We start from the raw sequence: 25,047 nt of genomic DNA, 5'->3' as shown, positions 1-25,047 counted from the left end.
TCTCCTACACTGCCTGCTTTTGGTCAGTAATTATTTGAATCTCTGAAAAGAGGGGCATGTTCACACCTGGCTCCTCTCACAGCAGATGGTTATTATTACTGATTATTAGATGGTTATTATTACTGGTTATTAGATGGTTATTATTACTGATTCTCCTAATTAGTAGTCTGGTATGTATGAGAGGGTCCCTGGGGCAGAGGTACAGGATTCACGGTGTGGTCAATGGAAAATCTCGGGGCTGGGAGCTGAGAACACAATGCCCTCCGTCAACAGACCTCTAAACCATATCGCCTCATCTGTGTATAAAAATCATGCCATCATTTTTGCTGGCACAAGACGGGCTGGGAAATAGTAGCCTGGGTGGAAGTGTAAGATGGAAAGATCACTGATGACGGGTGACACATCTTCTTCCTCCTTCTCCTCTACTTTCCTGTCTGACCTCTGCTTCCCTACACAGCGCCAGGCGCCTGAACAACAAGCATGGTTATTTGCAAGTGAGTGAAAGGTGATCTCAGTGCTCTACCCCCTCCCCTTTTTTGGAGATTCGTATTACTTGCACCTTTGATTCCAGAAGAGAAAGGCTCAGGCGACTCCTGCAACCCCATCTGAAGGCTCACCTCTCCGTGACGGGGGCTATACTGGAAACACTGGAAACCAGAAGGGTTCACAGCGCGTCCAGGAAAGGAGCGAGACAGGGATCAAGACTAAACGGGGTAAGAGCAGCTAAGTGGTTAGAGGGGGCGGAGAACGACAGGCAGATAGCTGAGCTGCCCAGTGATTCCATTTGCAAGGCCAAAGAACATTCTCTCTCGGTTGGTAGGTGGTATGGGAGAAATCACATGGCAAAGAAATGTTGACTCCCTTTTCTTAAGACAACACATATATTCTCAAAGAAACACAAACAAAACCAGTCCAGTATGATGGAAAAGGGGGTGCGCTCCGGGTCCAGACTGCCTGCCTTTGTACCTCGGTTCCACTGATAACTGCGTCATGTCAGGCAAAGGACTTAACTTCTCTGTGCCTTGGTTTCCTCAACTGCAAAATGAAGTTGCTATAGTTGTTGTTATAAGAATGAAATGAACTGCTCTATAGTTGTTATAAGAATGAAATGAACTGATTATTGTCAGGCACATACAAAACTTCTGCTATCATTTTCAAAATGAAGACAGGAAAATGAATATTCATCTGCACCTTAAAAAAATATAAATCTGATTGTCCTCTTGAAGACATTCTCTTCAGATAAAATCCAAAGTCTTTAGCATGGAATTATTAGAAAAATGCAAATCAAAACTACAATGAGGTATCACCTCACACTGGTCAGAATGACCATCATCAAAAAATCGACAAACAATAAATGCTGGAGAGGGTGTGGAGAAAAGGGAACCCTCTTGCACTGTTGGGAATGTGAATTGATACAGCCACTGTGAAAACAGTATGGAGGTTCCTCAAAAAACTATAACTAGAGCTACCATATGATCCAGCAATCCCACTACTGGGCATATAGCTGGAGAAAACCATGGTTCAAAAGAATACATGCACCCCACTGTTCACAGCAGTACTATTCACAATAGCCAAGATGTAGAAGCAACCGAAACGGGCTTTGTAGCAGGCTTATGTGCCCCATTTCTGTTTTGTCTGTTCGCACCTCTATCACTGTGCTGAGAATGCTGCCTTTCAGTTGTCTGTCTGCTGTATATCTACATTTCCCATGGGACTGGAGCCCACGTGTTCAGTCATTCGTCAACTATCACTGAGTCCCTACTATGTTCCAGGTCCTGCAGAACTAGTGCTAAATAAGCAAACTCCTGCCCTCATGGGACTCTGCCTGGGTCCCTCTGTCTCCGTTTCTCTCTCGTTAACCCCATGTTTACTGCGATGTATGAATGGATAGAAGAACATAAGACAAGTAAGTAAGGAACACACAAAATAACAGCCAGAAAGAGCAGTTACTCCATAAGGCAGGTGTCCCTCTGTAGCATTATATGCTGGCTCATCATAGAAGTTTCTTCTCTACACACGACTAGCAAGTCAGTAAAGGGGACCTGATGGAGAGTGTGACAGCTTTCTTGTCACTTTTCTCTTTTTTTTTAAAACTTATTTATTTTTTAATTTTTTTGTATATAAGCAGGAATATTTCCTCCCTTTCTCCCTCCCTCCCTGCCTTTTCTGGCTGCGTTGGGTCTTCGTTGCTGTGCGTGGGCTTTCTCTAGTTGCGGCGAGAGGGGGCTACTCTTTGTTGTGGTGCGCGGGCTTCTCATTGTGGTGGCTTCTCTTGTTGCGGAGCAGGGGCTCTAGGCTCACAGGCTTCAGTAGTTGTGGCACGCAGTCTCAGTAGTTGCGGCTCATAGGCTCTAGAGTGCAGGCTCAGTAGTTGTGGCTCACGGGCTTAGTTGTTCCGCAGCATGTGGGGTCTTCCCGGACCAGGGCTGGAACCCGTGTCCTCTGCACTGTCAGGTGGATTCTTAACCACTGTGCCACCAGGGAGGTCCTAACTTAATTATTTTCTTATTGAACTTTGTGGTTTGCACTTTGCCATTTCTTGGATTCTTTGAGGCTATAAACCACTGCTTCTCCAGCTGTCCCACTATCCCCATGATGAGCACTTACTCACCAAGTCACTGGAGGCTTTCTGTGGGTCTGTCTTGCAATGAGGAATAGCTCTTTTTTGTGTCTTTCATGGAACTTTTCTTCCATGGTTTGGTTTAGCGTAGTTTTATTTAAATCTTTTATAAAATTAAAAAGTAATTGATGCTCATTATAATAAATTCAAATAATAAAGAAGCATGTATGATGTAAAGAATACAATTTTCTTTCCTTCAATTTCCCACCATCTCAAGGTAACTGCTGTTAATGGTTGGATGCTCACTCCTCCAGACTTTTTTCTTTATTTATGTTTAAACCCAATGGGAATCACATGATTCTGCAACTTGCATTTCCTCTGGGCCAATATATAGTAGTTGTGTTTCTAAGATACTAGAAATAGACCTAGCTTATTATTTTTAATAATTACAGGGCATTCCTTTGCACAGTTATTCAGCATTCATTTTCCCATCCCCTACTGATGCCCATTTATTGATATATTAGATTTGATTTTTTGCTATCAGAAGTAGCATTACCATCTTGTATACATCTTTGAGCATAGGTTTGTGTTGTTCTGGAGGGTAGATTCTTCTAGGTGACAGTGTTGGGCCAGAGAGTACAGTACATATTTAAAATTTTTGCCAAATACTGCCAAAATGGCCCTTCAATAAAGGGATGTACAATTTATCCTATTTCTGGACATTCTCCCTAACACTGCATTACCAATATTTAAAAATTGTTTTTGTCAAGGTAACCAAAAAAAAAAAAAATCCCTGTCATTGTTGTATCTGGATCTAACTTGATGTCTACTGAGGTTTAACATGTTCTTGTGTTTGTTCACCATTTGTATTTCTTCTCCTGTGACGTGCTTGTTCATGCCTTTTGTCTATTTTTTCCTTACTATCATGAAGGAGTATTTTATATCTTATAAATATTAAGCATGCACTGGAAGTTCAGCTTTGGCCTCAGTATTCAGCCAAAATTGCTTTAGTCTTTGGAAGACTGAACAGACAAATGCCTCCTTTGATGTTATTTTGAGCTTTGCTGAACTTGTGGAGATCAAAGATTAGGTTACCATCATATTTAATAAATATAGATCATCTTTTGGACTTATTGCTAATATCTGAATACTGGTTTTTAAAATATTGGTAAGCATGATGAGCGTTAACTTGGGACTGAAAATCTCTTTCAGTTGAAGACAATATGCCATATAAGGAAAAGATTTGGAACTGTCTTCACATGTATTCCTACAAATGCTCAAAGTGAGATGGAAGCGCAGCTATCATAAGGGAGAAGGCTTCTGGCACAAAACAGGCCTTACGATTGTCCACTGCAGATACTAATACTGAGAGTAAAGCACTTGTAACAACCAGTGGCTGCTGGCACAGAAAGCAGTGCATCCAATGATTGTGTGACTCAGGAAATGAATGCAAACATATTAGAGATAAAAATGTGAGGGCAAAAATCTTCTGTTGGCTTCTTAAATATCCAGAAGACATCATCTTTAAGCGTTTTGCACACAGCTCCGGTTTGCGGGAGGACTGCAAGGACACTGCACCGTGATCACTGTCAGCCAAATCTTTTAAGTCTAGGGGTTGAGGAGGTGAGTCTTTACCTTTCTGTTACCATTAGAGAAAAAAGAAAGCTTATTGATCTGATAGCAAAATCTCCACTAAGAGTAACCCACACTGGGATAGACAGCCAAAGGAAAACATGCTTTTCATCAGGCGAAAACATCTAAGTCTTGCAAGCGTGCAGAGGAGTCTCCTAGCAGCTGGCAGTGCTAAGAAATTATAGTGCGACATCATCATGACAAACTTTAAAAACATATCTAATTTTTCATGAAATTAAAAAAAAAATTTTTTTTGGCCACTCAGCTTGTGGGATCTTAGTTCTCCAACCAGGGGTTGAACCTGGGCCACGGCCGTGAAAGCGTGGAGTCCTAACCACTGGGCCACCAGGGAGTTCCCTCTAATTTTTAATAATAATATTATAGTATTACTTAAATTCTTAAAATAAAATTTCATATTTATTCTTGTATCTCAGAAGATCACTTTATGGTGGGAACATTCAGCATTGCCTTAGGCTGTTCATTGATTTTAATGCTGGCTGTTCAGTATTCAGCCAAAAATAAATTCAGTGCACCTCTAAGGAAAATACTATTTGTCTATTATATGTGGAGGAAATATATTCTCCCAGTCTTCTGTCCTTTAACCTAGTTTGTAATGTCTCTTGCCATTACAAGTTTAAAGTTTTTCAGTACTTAAATAAGTCAATCTTTCCTTAATATTTTTTAATGTGATGTCATGTGTATTTGACAAAGGCCTTCTCCACTCCAGTATTTTAGAAATATTCTCCTATATTTACATACAGTAACCATCTGTGCAATGCTAGCTTTATCACACAGACGATTCCCATACGTATCTGGACCTGATTCTGTACTTGATATTCTTTCATTCGATTAATTTGTCTTTTGCTTTATTTACTATTTTCTTGCTACTGTTTTACAGTATGTTTGATATCTGGTAGGATAAGTTCTCACGCATCCCCATTTCTTTCCTTCACTAAAGTTTTACTTGGAGAACTGTAATCTTGAGGCTAAGACTTGGAGCAATTAAAGCTAGTTCACCCCAGGGTATAGGAATTTCATGTCTCTTTGAAGAATGTTATCAAGATTTAGGAATGACTGAATTCCTCAGGGTCTACTAATTAAAAATCAAGTGAGTAGGACAAAGTTAAGGTTTTTTGTAGTTTGGAATGTGGGAAAACCAGACCATTAATTATAGGCCTAACCCAGACCACAAAGGTTGTTAAGTACCCTGAAAAAAAAAAATCATATATACATAGAGTGTGTGTGTGCATGCATGTGGTGCTCATGGCTCATAAAGCGATTTAGGGAGAACGTTACCATGTCTATGATTTAAACCAAGTGGTGGATGTTATCCAACTAGATTTAACTTTGAAAATGCTAAATAAAACGGCATACCAGTCTAGCAAGATATGCTATTACCTCAGAATTAATAACTAGCTATGTTAAAAGAGGAATCAAGTACCCCAACTTCTAAAGAGACATTAATACCTTCCTCAGGACTTGCTATGAGGAGAGGAGCTGGGGGGCTTCCCTGGTGGCGCAGTGGTTAAGAATCTGCCTGCTAATGCAGGGGAAACGAGTACGAGCCCTGGTCCGGGAAGATCCCATATGCCTCAGAGCAACTAAGCCCATGAGCCACAACTACTGAGCCTGTGCTCTAGAGCCTGCGAGCCACAACTACTGAAGCCCGCATGCCTAGAGCCCGTGCTCTGCAACAAGAGAAGCCACCGCAATGAGAAGCCTGCGCACCGCAATGAAGAGCAGCCCCGCTCGTCGCAACTAGAGAAAGCCCGTGCGCAGCAACGAAGACCCAACACAGCCAAAAAAAAAAAAAGAAACACAGCCACTCTCAAATATTAAATTACATAAAGTTACAATTAAGTAATTTATAAAGGTAATCAATACTTAAAACTCATCATTTCTTATTTATTTTACTGCTATTATTATTTATCGTTATAGTTTTTTTTAAGGTCTTTTCTACCCGTATGGTGGAAAAACACCATGTGCTACTGTGCATCTTGTCCCGATTACACGCTCAGGAAGGTCACATAAGTAGCTTGAAATCAGCAAATGCTACAAATTAGGACTTGATTTACTGTTTTGTTGATTGTCTGTGGTTAAGAAAGTGATGGAGAAAATGCTAATAGTGCAGATCAAACTTAAAAGTGTATCATGTCCAGATCCTTACACAGTGAAGAGCATAAATACTGGAGGATATATTCTTCCAGCACATGAAACCATTATCTGATTCAGAAAGAAGTTGCTCATGACACTAACCAGTGAAGTTCTGACACTCTTTTCTTTGTTTTACTTTGGTCTTAGTTCTTAACTATGTATGAAAATATCACCCAACATTCCTGTTAGAACCACACTCATTTGTTAGTTACAGCTGCAAAAGTCACTGTAAGTCTTCTGAGAATGAATCAGCTACATGGAATTTGCAGTAAAGAGTACTGTATATTTTATTATCTGTAAACTGTGTACATTTTTACATCAGTAAAATGTATAATAAATGTATGTACATACATATGTGCATACAACCACCCCTTCTAGCCACTGCCCATTTCAAAGTTACCAATACCCATGGGGAAGGGCTTAGCCAAGGAAGTTGAGCCGGGGCTGGGTCTTCTACATCAGGGGACTGGGAAGTGAGACCTCGGATTACGGCACGTGAAGCAGCATTTTGACACCTGTCACACAGAAGGCATGGACAGCAAGATGCTGCTTGCCAAAGAAGCAGGAAATCAGATACAGGGATGCCGCCCTCATCCTTTATCTGACCCCACAGCCTAGGAGTCAGGCCTTGGAAAGGGAGAGAAGAGGTGTCTGAGAACCAGACCTGCTTGCTCCACCCTGACGGAGGGGAAACAGGAAATCAGATTTAAATCAGTATGAGAGGAGAGTTTAAAAACTGACAAGACTGACTTTTCTATTAACTGAAAGTAACCCGAATGCTGCTAAATATTGTTAAGGGATAGAAAAGCAAAATTCAACAAAATGTGGCCTAAAGCAGTGACTGGAGAAAATTAAGGCCAGTTCATATTAATGCCCCGTGAGCTGAGATGGCTCAACAAACAATACGAATACACTGGCTACAACCTAAACTATACTGTTGATAAAATATTTTTCCAAACGTCAAAACTTGTCCTATCAGCCTACACAGCAGTGCTATGTACCCTAAATCAATGTGTATTTTGAAATAGAAAGCGTCTGTTAGACTAGACTCATCCACAGAGCAGCACAGATGGTGCATCCCTACTGAGAAGCTACTGGATTGCAATTCCAGACTTAAACAATAATTCCTAATGAACTCTCAGAAAATATCCTTACAGTATTGGACTTGTTTAAGACACCAGAGATTCACATTGCTTTCCCAAAACATTGGGCTGGCCGAAAAGTTCGTTCGGTTTTAAGTAAAAATAAAAGGCACTTTTCATTTTCACCAAGAACTTTACGGAACAACGCATTCGCTAACCAAACAAACTTTTTGGGCAACCCAACACCTCTGCAAAAAGCTATGGCTGCAGCAAGTAGGAAAGAGTCAAAGATGCTGAGATATCAAAGCTAGATTTTTTTAAAAAGCAGCTTTATTGAGATATAATTCACATACCATATAATCCACCCATTTATTGTGCACACTTCAGTCGTTTTTAGTACATCCACAGAGTTATACAATCACAATCCACTTTAGAATATTTTCATCACCCCCAAAAGATACCTTGTATCCTATTCCTCTAAATCCTCCAGCCCTAGGTATCCACTAATCTTTCTGTCTCTGTCTATTTACCTATTCTGGACATTTCATATAAATGGAATCATTCAACCTGTGGTCTTTTGTGACTGGCTTCTTTCACAAAGCATAATGTTTTCAAGGTTCATCCATGTCGTAGCATGTAACAGTACTTCATTCTCTTTTATTGCCAAATAATATTCTATTGTATGAATATACCACATTATATTTATCCATTCCTTAGGTGATGGACATGTGGGTTGTTTTCACTTTTTGGATATTGTGAATATCCAAATGCTGCTGTGAACATTTGTGTACAAGTTTTGCATAGACCTGTTTTCATTTCTCCTGGGTCTATACCCAGCAGTGGAATTGCTTGGTCATATGGGAACTCTATGCTTAACCGTTAGATGAACTGCCAAAATGCTGTCCAAAGAGAATTCACATCCCTCCCCAGCAACAAGTGAGGGGTCCAATTCTCCATGTCCTCACCAACATGTGTTAGTATCTGAGGATGGTAGATTATAAAGACAGAATAGCTTACACCCATTGGCCTCTACCTACCAGGTGTCCAGTGAAAAAATATATACCATATTCCCTACAAACATTTGTTCCTGCCAACCATGGAAAATAAATTCTCTGAAGTTGGAGTATTTTTTTGACGGTCTGTGTCTACGAGAGACCAAAGATTATCCTGATCCTGTCTTCCCTCTACTTCTAACCCTGATGGAAGTAAAAATGACAATAATCTAATGAGACTTGTTTGTAATGCACACCTTTTCTTCAATATAAAAACATACCTTTTAATCCCACAGTCCTCAATTGTAGTCCGCCCACTAAAAACTAGTACTCTAATGTATCCGTTTCCCCCTCACACCATCTCTTCTGTTCACACTGCTATTCGGTGAGGAGAGCAGGTGTGAACACAGCAGTCGTGCCCTAGATGCATCGCACATGTCCACAGTCTCCACCGCATCGGGGAATCTGGACTCGAGTCCAGAGGTATAAATAACCCAGCTCAGGGCCACGGCTGGACCAGAATGTCAGTGGTGTCAGTTGACTGGATCCTTCTGTCTGCCGTCGCGGGCTGGCAGTGTGTAGCCGAGGCAGCCTGGTGAGTCATGTGGACACTGCCATGCTGAGGAATGACTTTCCCTCAAAGTGTGGGCTTTGACTTGGGCTGAGGCTTTGCTCTAATCTTCCTCCTCCCAACTCCTCCCTTTCCTTCAGGGTAGGCAAGGCCTCTGTTTTGCAGTCTTTTTTTTTTAATTAATTTTTTTGGGAGTATAGTTGCTTTACAATGTTGTGTTAGTTTCTACTGTACTGCAAATGAATCAGCTATATGTATACATACATCCCTTCTTTTTTGGATTTCCTTCCCACTTAGGTCACCACAGAGCATTGAGTAGAGTTTCCTGTGCTGTACGGTAGGTTCTTATTAGTTATCTATTTTATGCATAGTAGTGTATATATGTCAATCCCAATCTCCCAATCCATCCCACCTTCCCTTCCCCCCTTGGTAACCATACATCTGTTCTCTATGTCTGTGTCTCTATTTCTCTTTTGCAGTCTTATATCACAAAAACAGCAGAGTGTCTGGGGCACTGGAGATGACAGTTCAATAAGTATTTGTGTAATAAATGAATTAACGAGTAATTCCACTGGTCAGGATGGAACTTAGTTTGTTGGAGGTATCAGGTTTCTGGCTAGACATCCTTCTTCCTTCCCATGCTTGAGCCTAAATGACATTTATCCCTATGGGATCAGCAGCTCCCCAAGTCACTAACGTGAGAGAGTAAGCATTTGGGCAGCCTTGGTGTAAATTTTTTTTGTGATTTAGTATTTAGCTATCTCTGCTTCAAGTCTAAAGCATACAATATGAGCTACTTCCTATAACTGACCTCTTACTTTGTCTTCAAGCTTCCCTGCTATCTCCTTTTGGTCCCTGAAGGCTTCAATTCTTATTTTTTAAAATTGAGGTATAGTTGATGTATAATATATACGTTTTAGGTGTACAACATAGTGATTCACAACTTTTAAAGGTCATATTCCATTTATAGTTATTATAAAGTATTGGCTATATCCCCTGTGTTGTATAATATATCCTTGTAGCTTATTTATTTTATACATAGTAGTGTGCACCTCTTAATCCCCTACTTTGCCCCTCCCTTCACTGGTAACCACTAGTTTATTCTCTGTATCTGTGAATCTGTTTCTTTTTTGCTATATTCACTAGTCTGTTGTATTTTTTAGGTTCCACATATAAGTATATCATACACTATCTGTATTTGTCTGACATTTCACTCAGCATAACACCCTTCAGGTCTATCCATGCTGTTGGAAATGGCAAAATTTCATTCTTTTTTATGGCTGAGTAGTGTTCCATTGTGTGTGTGTGTGTGTGTGTGTGTATCTTTATCTATACCCATATCTATAAGTACATGTATATCTACCTCACATCTTCTTTACCCATTCATCTGTTGATGGACACTTGGATTGCTTCCATATGTTGACAACTGTAAAGAATGCTGCTATGAACACTGGGGTGCATATATCTTTTCGAATTAGTGTTTTCATTTTCTTTAGATATATACACAGGAATGGAATTTCTGGATCATATGGTAGTCCTATTTTTAATTTTTTGAGGAACCTCCATACTGTTTTCCATAGTGGCTGAACCAGTTTACATTCCCACTAATAGTGTACAAGGGTTCCCTTTTCTCTACATCCTTGCCAATATTTGTTATTTGTGGTGTTTTTGATGATAGCCATTCTGACAGGTGTAAGGTGATTCTAACTGTGGTTTTGATTTGCATTTCCCTGATGGTTGGCGATATTGAGCATCTTTTCATGTGTCTGTTGACCGTCTGTATGTCTTCTTTGGAGAAATGTCTATTTAGGTTTTCTGCGCATTTTTCACTGGGTTGTTTGTTTTTTGATAGTGAGTTGTATGTGCTGTTTATATATTTTGGATATGAACCCCTTATAGGTCATATTATTTGTAAATATTTTCTCCCATACAGTAGGTTGTCTTTTCGTTTTATTGATGGTTTCCTTCACTGTGCAAAGGCTTTAAAGTTTAATTAGGTCCAATCATTTAATTTTGCATTTATTTCCTTTGCTTTAGGAGACAGATCCAAAGAAATATTGTTGCGATTTATGTCAGAGTGTACTGCCTATGTTTTCTTCTAGGAGTTTCATGGTTTCCAATCTTACATTTAGGTCTTTAATCAATTTTGAGTTTATTTTTGTATATGGTGTTAAAGAATGTTCTAATTTCATTCTTTTACATGTAGCTGTCCAGTTTCCCAGCACCATTTATTGAAGAGACTGTCTTTTCCTCTTTGTAAGTTCTTGCCTCCTTTGTTGTAGATTAATTGACCATAAGTGCATTGGTTTATTTCTGGGCTCTCTACTTTGTCCCATTGATCTACATGTCTGTTTTTGTGACAGTATCATACAATTTTGATTACTGTCGCTTTGTAATATAGTCTGAATTCTTAAAAGATTTTTATATTTAGTCTGCATTCAGTTGTTCCCTGTTTTATTGGCATCTTGCCTGAACTTGAACCTCCTTTGTTTTAACCCCTTGGGCAACATGTTCTACCGCTAGACCAAACTTTCTCTATATATACTGCTTCTTCCATACTTCTGCTTCAGCTAAGTGGGAAGGTTTATTTCTAGGATTCAAACTCCTACTGTATCCTTCTGATATAGGTAAAGAACCATGTCAAACAAATTCTAGTATGTCATAGGTAGAAAATTGTGAACATCGTTTTCCATTTTTCTGCTAGCAGGAAATGGGGGATGGGTGACAGGAGGATTGATCCCCTGGGTACCATGAACTGACTAAATAATATTCACTGATCTTGGAATGCATCCTTCTTGCACACCAGGCTTGGCCTGGGAATTTGTGGGAGACCAGGCACAGTCAAGTTCACACAGTCACCAGTGATGCTGTCATAGCGGTTAGGAAACCAAGTGTTCCCAAATATCTTTTGGCTCTTCCCCTCTTCTACCTCCTTATGGCCTCTGTCATCTCCTACCTGGACCATCAAAGTACCTTCTTGAACATCCCCCTGTCTTCAGTCTTTCCACTCCCCAATAAACTAAATTTTAGTTTTTAAAGACACAAACCTGGTCATACAAGGTCCCTCTTTTAAAACCTTCTATTTCCCACTGTCCCCTCTCCCCTGCCATGAGATCCCCAGGGGCAAGGCCAACCATGCATAAAGATGCTTTTTTGCCAATAACCTGCTTGATGTCACAGATGTTTTTCACCCATTAAATTATTTTTTCTGTATCTTAATAATACTTGTATTTTCAATAGGGACTGCTTCAATGTTTTGCCTTCTTCTTTAGTTCTTACTGTTTCTGGAGGAAATAGAAGTTTTCAAAAGAGGCAAACAAGGTGAGAGAACACTATAACATAGAATAGTGTGAAATTATTGTTCACAGAGGAAGATTTTTGATTCAAAACTTTATGCTCATTAAGTGTAAAGTGCTGTCCTATGTATTAAAACAACTCATCACTATGAAGTGATTTCCGCATTAACAGCCTTGTGAGCAGTAACTCCTGATAACAACTGGGTGAGTCTACACTGTTGCGCTAGTCTACCCTGGCAGACCAATCTCTGAGGATGAAGACAATAGGAACCACTGATATCATGAGGGTGGCTCTGAAAACACAGAAAGGAGGGAAGAAAGGAGGGGGCAGAAGCACTTAACCAAAGTAACTGCATACACATTCACTCCTCCAAAATAATGAACTATTTAGGAGAATTATCTTGTCCCATATGTGGGAGGGGAGAAAAGAGCAAATTGCTCATTGTGGGATTTTTCTAATCCGCATTTTAAACCCTCTCAGGGTTAAGCCAACTTCTCTGGAGCCACATGGCCCCTACAACCTCCGCAGTGTGGAAATCTCAGCCCTCTGCTGGCCACTGCTCCCCTAAGTAGGTTTTGGGTTACCCCTAACAAGCCCTGTTGCATTGGCTTCTGTAACCTGCTGACCATTCTTACCTTAACACTTCTCAGCACGGCTGCAAGCCTCTGTCACCTTAAAAAAATGCCAGGCCTATGTTGGGACAAGGACATACACCAAAACTCTCCAACTTTCTCACTCTTCAGGAGAGTGCAGTAATTCAGAATTGGGCCTCTCTTGGATGTGGAGAAAAGGGAACCCTCCTACACTGTTGGTGGGAATGTAAACGGTGCAGCCACTGTGGAGAACAGTATGGAGGTTCCTCAGAAAGCTAAAAATAGAACTACCATATGATCCACTCCTGGGCATATATCCAGACGAAACTCTAATCGAAAAAGATAGGTGCACCCCTATGTTCACAGCAGCACTGTTCACAATAGCCAAGACATGGAAACAACCTAAATGTCCATCGACAGAGGAATGGATAAAGAAGATGTGGTACATATATACATGGAATATTACTCAGCCATAAAAAAGAATGAAATAATGCCATATGAAGCAACACGGATGCAACTAGAGATTATCATACTAAGTGAAATAAATCAGAAAGAGAAAGACAAACATCCTGTAATATCACTTATATGTGGAATCTAAAATATGACACAAATGAACCTATCTATGAAACAGAAACAGAATCATGGACATAGAGAACGGACTGGTGGTTGCCAAGGGGGAGGGGTGTGGGGGAGGGATGGAGTGGGAGTTTGGGATTAGCAGATGCAAACTATTATATATAGAATGGATAAACAACAAGGCCCTACTGTGTAGCACAGGGAACTATATTCAGTACTCTGTGACAAACCATAATGGAAAAGAATATGAAAAAGAATGTGTTTATATATATATATATATATATATATATATATATATAACTGAATCACTTTGCTGTACACCTGAAATTAACACAACATTGTAAAGCAACCATACTTCAATTAAAAAAAAAGTGAAGGGCTTCCCTGGTGGCGCAGTGGTTGGGGGCCCGCCTGCCGATGCGGGGGGCACGGGTTTGTGCCCCGGTCCAGGAGGATCCTGCGTGCCGCGGAGCGGCTGGGCCCGTGGGCCATGGCCGCTGGGCCTGTGCATCTGGAGCCTGTGCTCCGCAACGGGAGAGGCCACAACAGTGAGAGGCCCGCGTATCGCAAAAAAAAAAAAAAAAAAAAAAAAAAAAAGTGAAAAACTCGCACAGAATCGAGCCTCTCTCTAAGTGACTGCAGGACCCCTTGGTGAAGCAGGGGAAATCCGGCTTGTATTTGGCTGCCTCCCTCCCCGTTTGGCTAACTTCCTGGTGTATTTATTTCCCCTTTCTGACACTCCCAGATCTTTCTCTCTGAGAGGAGATGACCATATAGCGGACCTCGGTGTGACTGTCCCCGAATGGGTCATCTTTCCCAGGGGCGTGTACATTTTCAAAGAGAACGCCGGAGACCCCATTTAGCACAAAGAAATGAAGTTAACACAAAACAGCTGGAACAAAGGACTAGGTGTATAATTTAGCTCTTTTGACTCGAGGAGTTTGGGGTTCTTCAAATCACAGAGCTGAAAGCCACCCCCGACTCTGCCTCTGAAGGGACACAGCACAGGGCGTGACACACAGCCGTGTCTTTGCCCTCCCCTTCTCATAAGCCTGGTTTTCATGATTACTCCTCATGTAGCTGGATGCGTGCATCACTTTTCGTGAAAATTTGACCCGCATTGACGCTTTAGCTTTGCAAATGGCACTGTAACACTCATGATACTACTTTAATTCTTTCTCCGAGACACATCATGAAAAGTGAGGAAACTGGTTGCAGAAAGCTGGCTTCTTGGCTCTGATTCTGCTGACGTTTAATGGGTGGAAGAGTCGATGCTTTCTACCCTGTGGAGGATGCTGACAGGACCTCCCCCTCATCATCCCCAGGGGCTTTAACCCACCACCATATTTATTCACGACTGCTTAAACAGTGGAATTCTTTTTGGAAATAGAAAGGCCACTCTTGATGCGGCATGAAATGGGCCATGCCGAGGCCCTAATTTTTAGATGCTCGTGTTGGGGACACAGTCACAGGTTCTCAGATGCAGTGCCTCATTTGGAGTATTTTTTTGGAAGCTAAATTTTGGTGTTAAAATGGAATCTGGTAACAAGCAGTAAATTATACAACTGTATTTAAATTCTAAAATAATTATTTTTACAGCCGCTTTATAAAGTTTAATTTACCCCCTTGCCCTGAAAGATTTTAATGAATGCTTCAAACAGCTCCACCTATTTTTCTAGAATTGGATACATTTGTTTCCAGTGTAAATATGCTGACTAGATTTGCATAGTGATTATATGTCTAGAGCTGTTTTTTTGAGGGGAGGGGAGGGGGGAGGCAATGAATAGACCCACTGCCCCTAGATGAGAATGTACCCACATCTGCATGAACAATTATATTTTCACTTGCAAATTAGGTACCCTTTGTACCTGTAATGTTTTCCTTGCTTAAAAAACTATTCTTGGGGCTTCCCTGGTGGCGCAGTGGTTGCGCGTCCACCTGCCGATGCAGGGGAACCGGGTTCGCGCCCCGGTATGGGAGGATCCCACATGCCGCGGAGCGGCTGGGCCCGTGAGCCATGGCCGCTGAGCCTGCGCGCCCGGAGCCTGTGCTCCGCAACGGGAGAGGCCACAACAGAGGAAGGCCCGCATACCACAAAAAAAACAAAAAAAACTATTCTTTATATACACACACTGTGATTGTTTTTAAGAATGATTATAAAAATATATCCATTTTTAAAAAGGTTCAATCAACTCTCTAGACCCGTTAAGTTTTACCCCATTTTGTCAGAGGCCAGTAAGCAAATTTTGGGCATTAACATATACCATGTTGTCTTACTTAGGTTTAGAAGAACCAAACAAAATACACAGCCCTCTGGGAAATACACCTCAATGACTATTTGTGGCAAATAAAATTAATAGAATGGATGTTCCTTTAAATTTTATCTACGTACCAACATTTCCCTTATAGAATATATCTAGTGAGGATTCTTGCTTATATCCCTAAATTATCAATTTGAAATTTATTGAATTCTTCAAATTTTTTGTTTAAATTCTTCCAGATAAAACAGAAAGATAAGAGCTTCAAAGAGAAAATCATTAGAGAAAATAATATGAAGTGCTCGGCACACCAGGAGAGACATCCAGCTCCATATTAAGAGGTATGGGGTGGGGAGGGGGAGGGGGAGGGGACAGGGGTATCTGAGACTGAAGAGCCTCCTGGCCTCTAAGTGAGAACACAACCTCTACCTGCGTGAACAATGACTGTATTCTCCCTTGCAAATTAGGTCCAGCAGGTACCTATAGGGCTTTACATATTTAAATTACTCAGTCTAGGACAATCATAAAAATCAGTAATAAATCAAAATAATCCTGGAGAACTATTCCCTGAAAGATAACAAAAGAATTAAGCATCATCGGCATTTAACTGAATTAGAGGTTATTTCTAAGGTACATGGCAGCAAACCACTTTGGTGTCAACTCATGTGAAATATTTTAACAGGCTTTAAAATTCTTACTGGAGTGACAAGTAGATGTTTGTGTCCTTAATTTGACATTGTACCAAAAAAAAAAAAAAAAGGGAAGGATGTATAAACTCTTCATGGCAGGACAGACGGGGCTGCTGGTATTAGTTAAACATGACTACCTCTTATTTCAATTTTGTTTAAAATCGGAAATGAAAGTTAGCTCAGTAATTTAAATCTAATTCTCATTTGTACTACTAAGTTCAAGTCTCTAGTACATGATATCTGACACGGAAAGGCCCCCAGGTAATCTAGTGTGGGGTGACAGGTCATGGTTAAGGCTGATTACAGGGCAGAAGAACAGATGTTTCCTGCCTTCCATGACCAGTGGCTCTTTGGGACCACCTGCCCTTGGAGTGATGTTAAATGCTTAATGAAATGCACTTGGATTTCTTAGAAGGTGCAGGGTTGTACTAACAAGCCAACCCTCAATCTATAATCAGGTTATAAAGCAAACTAAAAATGAATAATTGTATCTTTAGGGACAAGATAATGAAACTTTAGTGCTTAATTTCATTAGCTGGTTATTTTTACTCTGTCAGAACTAAAGTCTGTGAAGCTGTAAGAGGTTCAGCCCATACCTGTAGCAAGTCATCACGTTATGCTTTGTGTTGAGACTTCTGATTTCTGATGGTTTATTTGACTGATCACGTTAGAATTTCTCAGGAAGCGGTACTTAACTTATCATGGGAATGAAGGTGTCTATAAAAGTTTGGTTTTAGCACTTGAACTGGTCAATAAATAACATGTAGATGAGATTTTAGTGACCAGAAGTGCTGAAACAGGCAAAATAATACGCTCATCCTGGACGGGCAATATCCAGCTGATGGATGCGAGGAAACGATGGCATATTCCAAAAGTTGGTACATGCCATCCCTCTCATCCACCTACACTATCCTACAAGTTAGATTAAGGATGACAATCTATAAACTAAACACAAGTGAGTCCACTTTAGGGAAAATCTGCTGATGAGCTGGTACCCTGAACCACCTTTTCCTGGAGACTGATTTCAGAATGGTCCAAACCTCACAGTCTGGACTCATTTACCAGACTTGTTTTTAAATAAGTCTGAGACTCAGGCATCAAACTGAAAACATATATGTATACATTTATAGATACCCCTGTGTGTGTGTCTGCTTAGGGGTATAAAAGTCTGAGGCAGAGGAGCAGCAATAATAAAGTGAAATACTGTTTGCATACTTGCATTTATCTGGGCTTTCATCCTCGACTTAGAGAATAAAAGCTATTAAGCAATGTGTTTCTGAGGTCTGAGAATCAGTGTGCAGATCAGACATGGTTTGTTTTGAGATTAGCCTGAAGTCACGGTGGAGTATTTAGGCAACCAGGTTTTGTTAGGGCATCAAGCTGTTAGTGGTTTTGGAGGACATATCTCATTAGGTGGAACCAGCTCTTGCCTGGTCACTATTGTTGACATGCCTTTGATAGGACCATCTATATAATATGACCTTCAAGGGGTATCACCCCAGAGACTAACAATGAGAAATGCAGTAAGACTGCCATTTTGACAGGCTCCTTTCAGACACAGGCTGACCTACTATGTTGGTGTCAACAGAAACAAACAGCTAGATTGACTTTCTAATGGAATTTGTCAGATCCCTATAAACTCAAGGAAGACTGCTTAAGCCTCATTTGTAGACAAGAGGGTAGAGAAATACAGTAACAGAGTAACTTGCTGATAAAGAACTGAGAACTTACCTCTGAAAACAGTTATGGGTGAGGATTGCTATGCTCTCTATCTTTGGAAAATTGAGTGAATGATTAGGAAGCTGAATCTCATCAATCGTATGGACTACATAACTGATAGGTAAAGAAAGGAACAGTTTTACAGAACATACCAATTCTGTTTGTGCTATTTCAGAATCACAGAATGGTAGCATTTGTTTTAAAATTGTGTAGGATTCTTACGAATTAATTTAAGGTGTAAACTTTGATGGTACAGAGGAAAAAATGCTGGATTCCTGAGATATACATGGTTAAGGCATCTGAGTGGCATAAAGGATAAAATTCTAAACGATATGTGTGCATTACATATATTAAGGGTAAATCTTTAACTTCATATAAACAATGCAAGTACGTAATACTGGTTTCATCTTAAATCTAGGATCAGCTGGTTTTTAACACTGACACAATATCAACAATTCTAGTCTGCTTTCTTTCCATGTTTACTTTTGAGGTAGCCTTGTCTTGTCTGGTACAGCTTTGAGAAAGCCTTCTCATGTCTAAAAGAATCCAAAGAACTAGTGTCAATGACTGGAATTAAAAAAAAGGACAGAGGCATTTAGAAAACCAAACCATTTCCTTGAGAAACGAATGTTGAATTTTGAATGGTGAATGAATGTCTGATCCACTTTAAGAGCTATGTCAGTTTATACATGTAAATGGGAGATTAAAATCATTGACCAAAACAAAGGCCCCATGGTTACGACTACCAGCATACTGAAGTATTTTGCCAAGAAACTGAAAACACTTAGACACTGATCTGTCATGGGAAACTGCTTCACTCCATGCCCCCAAGTTGTGATTCTGTGCAGTTATCCTTTTTTTTCTAAAAGGGTTATAAATACAATGTTTATAATAGCATTGCTTCTAATTTTTCTTCAACTATCAGGCAGCATTTATTCCCTTTCTTTTCCATCCAGCATCCCTAAAAGGAGAGCAAGGATCAGAATGAATATCATTGCTTCCTGACCTAGCATTTTATTTTACTAAAATGTGACCAAAGGCTTCTATCATTCCATAAAGAGGAAATACAGAGTGCATTGTGAGCTATGTTAACAATGGAAACATGTCAAGTTATATACTGAACGTGTTATATTCGTCCACATGCTAACTTTATGACTGAAACAAAAGAGAACATTTTCTTCCCCTGAAATCATCTTCAACTTTGATCTGTAAGACCCTAGGGTAGATATAACCAAGGTGGTTATGAATCAACAAGATGTCTATTAAAATTCAGAAAATAAATAACTTTTTTCTTTATATTAAAAAAATTAAAATTTTATATTAGTGGAAAATACCATTAATACATTTTGGAAAATTCATTTTGCTGTAAGATGACTGACTCTTCTGGAACCATTAGATGTGTTGGTAGTTAAAAGACTGGCTGGAAGTAGCAGGAAATGGAGAAAAGCGGGCTTCTAGAATTTTAGTCAACCAGAGGTCAACGTTTTTCTGGATGATTGATGGCCACAGCTGCTTGTTCAAGGCCTTGGATAGTGTCTGGAGAGCATTTCAGACTGTGCTCGCATTCATGTGGTGAAAACGGATGGAGAGGTGAAGTCAGCTAATGGAGATGCCACAGAACCTTATATTCTTAAAAGTGCAAAAGTACAATTTGTAAAGAAGTTATTCTAAAGAAGAAATAGTGATCCAGACTCTATTCATAGGAAGAGAACCCAAATTCCTGGTTGTGCAGACACTGAGCTGCAGACTGGAAACGTCCACATGGAGGCACATGTTGTCTTCTGACCACCAAGTTCTTGGAAATGCAGAAGTGTCCAAACCCCAAACCTCTCCTGGGTGACCTTCTTTGTTTAGACCATCTTGACCTTGTGGTCGATAACAGTGACATCTTAACTCAGTTAAACAGATGTTCGCCATGACCCTTTCCTAATGCTGGGTATCCTGTTAGGAGTAAGAAAGAACAGGAGGAGGAAGATCGATTCCTGCCCTTATGGCTAAAATTTGAAAGAAAACAGACACCAGATCCTTCTTTGTGGCCAGTAGACACTGTTGAGTCCCCAGTAAATTGAGGGAATCTCGGTCTCATCAACATCCGCAGTCCCCTGGGAACTGGTAAACGATGCAGAGTATTTTTACCAACATTCTGACGGGAGCTTTGATTACGCCCTGTACTAGTTAGCTCGGGCTGTCATAACAGAGTACCACAGACAGGGCGGCTTACAAAATAGAAATTTACTTCTCACAGTCCTGGAGGCTAGATGTCCAATCCAGTTTCTAGTGAGGGTTCTCCTCCCGGCTTGTGGACAGCCACCTTCTCCCCACGTCCTCACAGGGCAGCGAGAGAAAGAGCGAGCTCTCTGAGTTCTCTTCTTATAAGGACGCTAATCCTATTGGATCAGGGCTCCACCCTTATGACCTCACTTAGCCTTAATTGCCTCCTTATAGGCCCCGTCTCCAAATACAGTCACATTAGGGGTTAGGGCTCCTATATATGAGCTTTGGGGAGGACACAGCTCCATCCACAGCACACTCTTAGAGGCTGTTGCTCCTGTGCCGGGGGGCTGGTGACAGCAGCCATGTTCCCCATCTCCAGCATCCTTTCCCGACACACGAGCCCCCCGGTCTGTCATCCTCACACCTGCATCCCCTTTTCCTTGTCCTATGCCCTCGGGATAACCCTCCCCCAGGTGCCTCATCCTCTTCAATTGTACCCTCTCCAAGTCCAATGAGGAAGCACGCTATTTCTGTACTTCCCAAATTTCTGACCCACTCTCCCTTATATTCTAAGTGGCTGGAAGAATATTCCTGCCACTGTGATTGTAGCCCCTGTAGAACCCCCTGCAGTGCCTAGTTCAGTGCTTCCCAACTTTCGACACTAAAAATAAATATCTGTTGACTCGAGTGACTGAGGATTCTCTAGAATTACAGTAATTAATAATAATTGCAAAGGTTATTAATAGGCTAATTTAAAATGACTAAAAGTGAACAGGAACATTATTTTACATTCAGAAATCTGTGAGAAGTTTGTATGAAGGGAAGAGGAATACTGTTAAAAGATTGGGATAGATGAAGAATAATTTGAAAAGACTGCTAAGCCCTGGACATTTGTTCACAGAAAGCCTTGCAGAGTTGGTACAATGCTGAGAGCAAGATGTCCTGTAGCTGGAGGGACCTTGGAAAAGACACTGGAACCCTGGACTCAACAGATGTCAAAACTGGCAGATGTTCTGCTGAGGAAAAAATGGACCCTGCATGGAATCTATGCGGGGAGCATTTATATATCACTCCTGTTGTATGAAGGTGCCGACGTACTTCAGAACGATCAATACAAAGGTAGCTTCCTCTGCCTCACTCCGAGCTGGCCAATCCTGAGCCCGCCATGAAAATCATGTTCCTGGAGATTCTGAGTGTGATGTGCTCCTTTCATAACACGCATGTGAGTTTGTTGCAGTGGGCTCTTGTGATGAATGAATCAGTTAATAACAAGGTTGCGTGTGAGGGTGACTGGTCTTAACCCAGCTTCTGGGATCTTGCCCACGCAGAGCTCTCTTCTTCCTCCTCATGCTTTCTTTGTATAGGTCACTAGCGTCCTCTGAACTGGGGGCCTCAAGGAGACAAGGCCCCTTTGTCTGGGGCAGATGGAGGGGTGGGGAATGAACTGCGGAAGTCCACCTCTTGGGTCTAATGTGTTTGGGTGTCAAGGACCCACCCTGCTCAGGGAGGCTGATGACTGAGAAAGAGCTGAGTCACTGCTCCCTCATACCCCACCCCCCATGTCTCCACCCGCTGAATCAGCTGTGTTGTGAGTCTCCTTTCCAGCCTAAGGGGTGGACACTGTAGAAATGCTGATAAAGGCATTCTGGGCTCCCTAAAAGGAGCACCTTGTATTCCAGCCACAGGGCTGTGTTGGCGGGGAGTGGCTTCCACCTGCAGGACATCCTGGCAGAGCAGGTATCCTGCGGCAGGGGCCTTCCATCCTTGGTCACTGTGGGCCTCATGGTGAACACCACTGCTGCTCCCAACTTCTGGATTTCTGTGATGATTCTCACTCACTGTCAGACTCTTGTACTTGAATGTCCTCAAGAGCAGGGACTTTAACCTAAGTATTTTAACTACCTCCCTCCTTCCTGCTCTGGCCTTGGGCCTGAACCAGAGCTTGGTAAATGTTTGTTGGACATCCAAGTGACTGAGCTTAAGGCATCAACGTGCTGTCCGTGCAGAGAAGCTACATCTCAGCTGTGTCACACAGAGGCCATGGTTGGGGCAGTATGACCAGCTATTAGGGGCATAGGCTCTGGAGTCAAACTCCTTGAATGGAAGCCCCAGTTCTGACCCTTACCTGGACAAATCACCTAGCCTCTCTGGGCCTGTTTCTTCTACTTCTGCAAAAAGTAGATAACATTAGTGCCCACCCCATAAGGTGTACAAGGATTAAATGATAAAAAGACACTTAGGTTGCTTCCATATCTTGGCGATTGTAAACAATGCTGCTATGGACATTGGGGTGCATGTATCTTTCCAAATTAGTGGTTTTGTTTTTCTCAGGTACATACCCAAGAGTGGAATTGCTGGATCTTATGGTAGCTTTATTTTTATTTTTATTTTTTTTGCGGTACGCGGGCCTCCCACCGCTGCGGTCTCTCCCGCTGCGGAGCACAGGCTCTGGACGCGCAGGCCCAGTGGCCACGGCCCACAGGCCCAGCCGCTCCGCGGCATGTGGGATCCTCCCAGACAGGGGCACGAACCTGTGTCCCCTGCATCGGCAGGCGGACTCTCAACCACTGTGCCACCAGGGAAGCCCTATTTTTAGTTTTTTGAGAAACCTCCATACTGTTTTCCACAGTGGCTGCACCCATTTACATTCCCACCGACAGTGTATGAAGGTACCCTTTTCTCCACATCCTCGCCAACATTTGTTATTTGTGTTTTGATTTGCAAATGATTTGCAAATCCCTGATGATTAATGATGTTGAGCACCTTTTCATGTGCCTGTTGACCATCTGCATTTCCTCTTTGGAAAAAATGTCTATTCAAGCTCTGCCCATTTTTAAATTAGGTTGTCTGTTTTTTTTGATTTTGAGCTGTATGAGCTGTTTATATATGTTGGCTATTAATCCCTTATTGCTCATATCATTTGCAAATATTTTCTATCCTTCAGTAGGTTGTCTTTTTGTTTTGTCAATGGTTCTTTTGCTGTGCAAAAGCTTTTAAGTTTAATTAGGTCCCATTTGTTTATTTTCGCTTTTATTTTTTTTTACTTTAGAGGATGGATCCAAAAAAATATTGCCACAATATATGTCAAAGAGTGTTCTGCCTATGTTTCCCTCTAGGAGTTTTATAGTATCCAGTCTTAACATTTAGGTCTTTAATCCATTTTGAGTTTATTTTTGAATATGGTGTTAGAGAATGTTCTAGTGTCCATTGACAGATGAATGGGTAAAGAAGATGTTGTATATATATATAGACACAATGGAATACTACTCAGCCATAAAAAAAACCCAATGAAATTTTGCCATTTGCAGCAATGTCGATGGACTTGGAGGGTATTATGCTTAGTGAAATAAGTGAGACAGAGAAAGACAAATACTGTATGATATCACTTATATGTGGAATCAAAAAATTACAGCTAGTTGTATCAATAAAAAAGAAGCAGACTCACATATACAGAGAACAAACTAGTGGTTACCAGTGGGGAGGGGGGAGGGGTAACATAGGGGAAGGGGAGGGGGAGGTACAAACTACTGGGTGTAAGATAAGCTCAAGGATGTATTGTACAACACGGGGAACATAGCCAATACTTTGTAATAACTAAATGGAAAGTAACCTTTAAAAATTGTATAAAAATAAGTTAAACAAAATGAGAAGCGCCGAATACAGTGCTCAGGACTCAGTAGGTTCAAAATTGGCCAGCTGCTGCTGCTGTGTTATTACCATTTTCATCACCATTTGCATCACCAAACCCAGCAAAAGAAAGGGAGAAGTCAACGGCCACTAGTCCCCTCACTGCTGCCTGGTGTTCATGCTGCAGGGTTGATTCCGTTCCAGCTGCAGTGGCAGAAAGGGCTTCTCAATATCCCTCTCCTGTCTTTCCCAACCTGGGTCCAACTGTCACTCGACAGGTTAACCATTAGCGTAAGTTGTTTGGTGTCTCTACGGAGCTGCTTTTAGAAAGTGGATGGCGATTCTTTAAAAAAGTGATCTTATTGTGGTAGAATACACATAACATAAAACTGACCATTTTAAGCCATTTTCAAGTGTGCAATTTAGTGGCATTAAGTACATTCAAATCGTTGTTGGATGGTGATTCTTGACAGGCAATGTTTCCGGGCCTTCCCAGGGACAATCTGGAGGACATTTCTTTTTCCCCTTGAGTCCAGTGATGTCCCTGGGAGATGCCTAAGGATCATCTTCGGTTCAGACACTGTACTACGTGCAGCCTTCACACCTTGGTACTAAGCAGGATTTACTGAGACCCTGGTCTAAGTTTCTTCCTGCCATAAAAACATTTATTTTCACCAGGAGAGAAATCAATCAAACAGTGGCTGGTGAAAGCCCAACTGGTCATGCATAATTAAGGCATGAAGTCAGACCTAAATTTTATCTCTTGGGCCACAAATAGAAAATCTACGCTGTAAACAGATTTTCAGGGGGAGAGATGAGAGCATAAGGATCATAATGCCGTCACTTATTTGGTGACTTAAACCGCATGACACCTACCGCCTCTACAACTATGTAAGGAATGGTAGATAAGAGAACATTTAAGAAGAAAACCTCGGGCTTCCCTGGTGGCATAGTGGTTGAGAGTCCGCCTGCCCATGCAGGGGACACGGGTTCGTGCCCCGGTCCGGGAAGATCCCACATGCCGCGGAGTGGCTGGGCCCGTGAGCCATGGCCGCTGAGCCTGCACGTCCGGAGCCTGTGCTC

The 25,047-nt window shown here is 41.3% G+C and overlaps 1 protein-coding gene and 1 long non-coding RNA gene across 5 annotated transcripts in view; one reads left to right on the top strand and one right to left on the bottom strand.

The window, feature by feature from the left end:
* Window positions 1-25,047, bottom strand: part of UBE2E2 (ubiquitin conjugating enzyme E2 E2) — a 384,777-nt gene that overhangs the window by 4,117 nt on the left and 355,613 nt on the right. The window lies entirely within an intron of this gene.
* Window positions 1-25,047, top strand: part of LOC114486368 (uncharacterized) — a 26,302-nt gene continuing 1,255 nt past the window's right edge. The window contains exons 1-3 of the long non-coding RNA XR_003680018.2: window positions 1-713; window positions 15,958-16,056; window positions 21,239-21,456. This is a non-coding gene — a long non-coding RNA (uncharacterized lncRNA). The remainder of the gene's footprint in view (window positions 714-15,957; window positions 16,057-21,238; window positions 21,457-25,047) is intronic.

This window comes from Physeter macrocephalus, chromosome 1 (assembly GCF_002837175.3).
Source record: "Physeter macrocephalus isolate SW-GA chromosome 1, ASM283717v5, whole genome shotgun sequence".
Classification (NCBI taxonomy): domain Eukaryota; kingdom Metazoa; phylum Chordata; class Mammalia; order Artiodactyla; family Physeteridae; genus Physeter; species Physeter macrocephalus.
The sequence above is the reverse complement of the archived record's forward strand: the minus strand, read 5'-3'. Positions and strand labels throughout refer to the sequence as shown.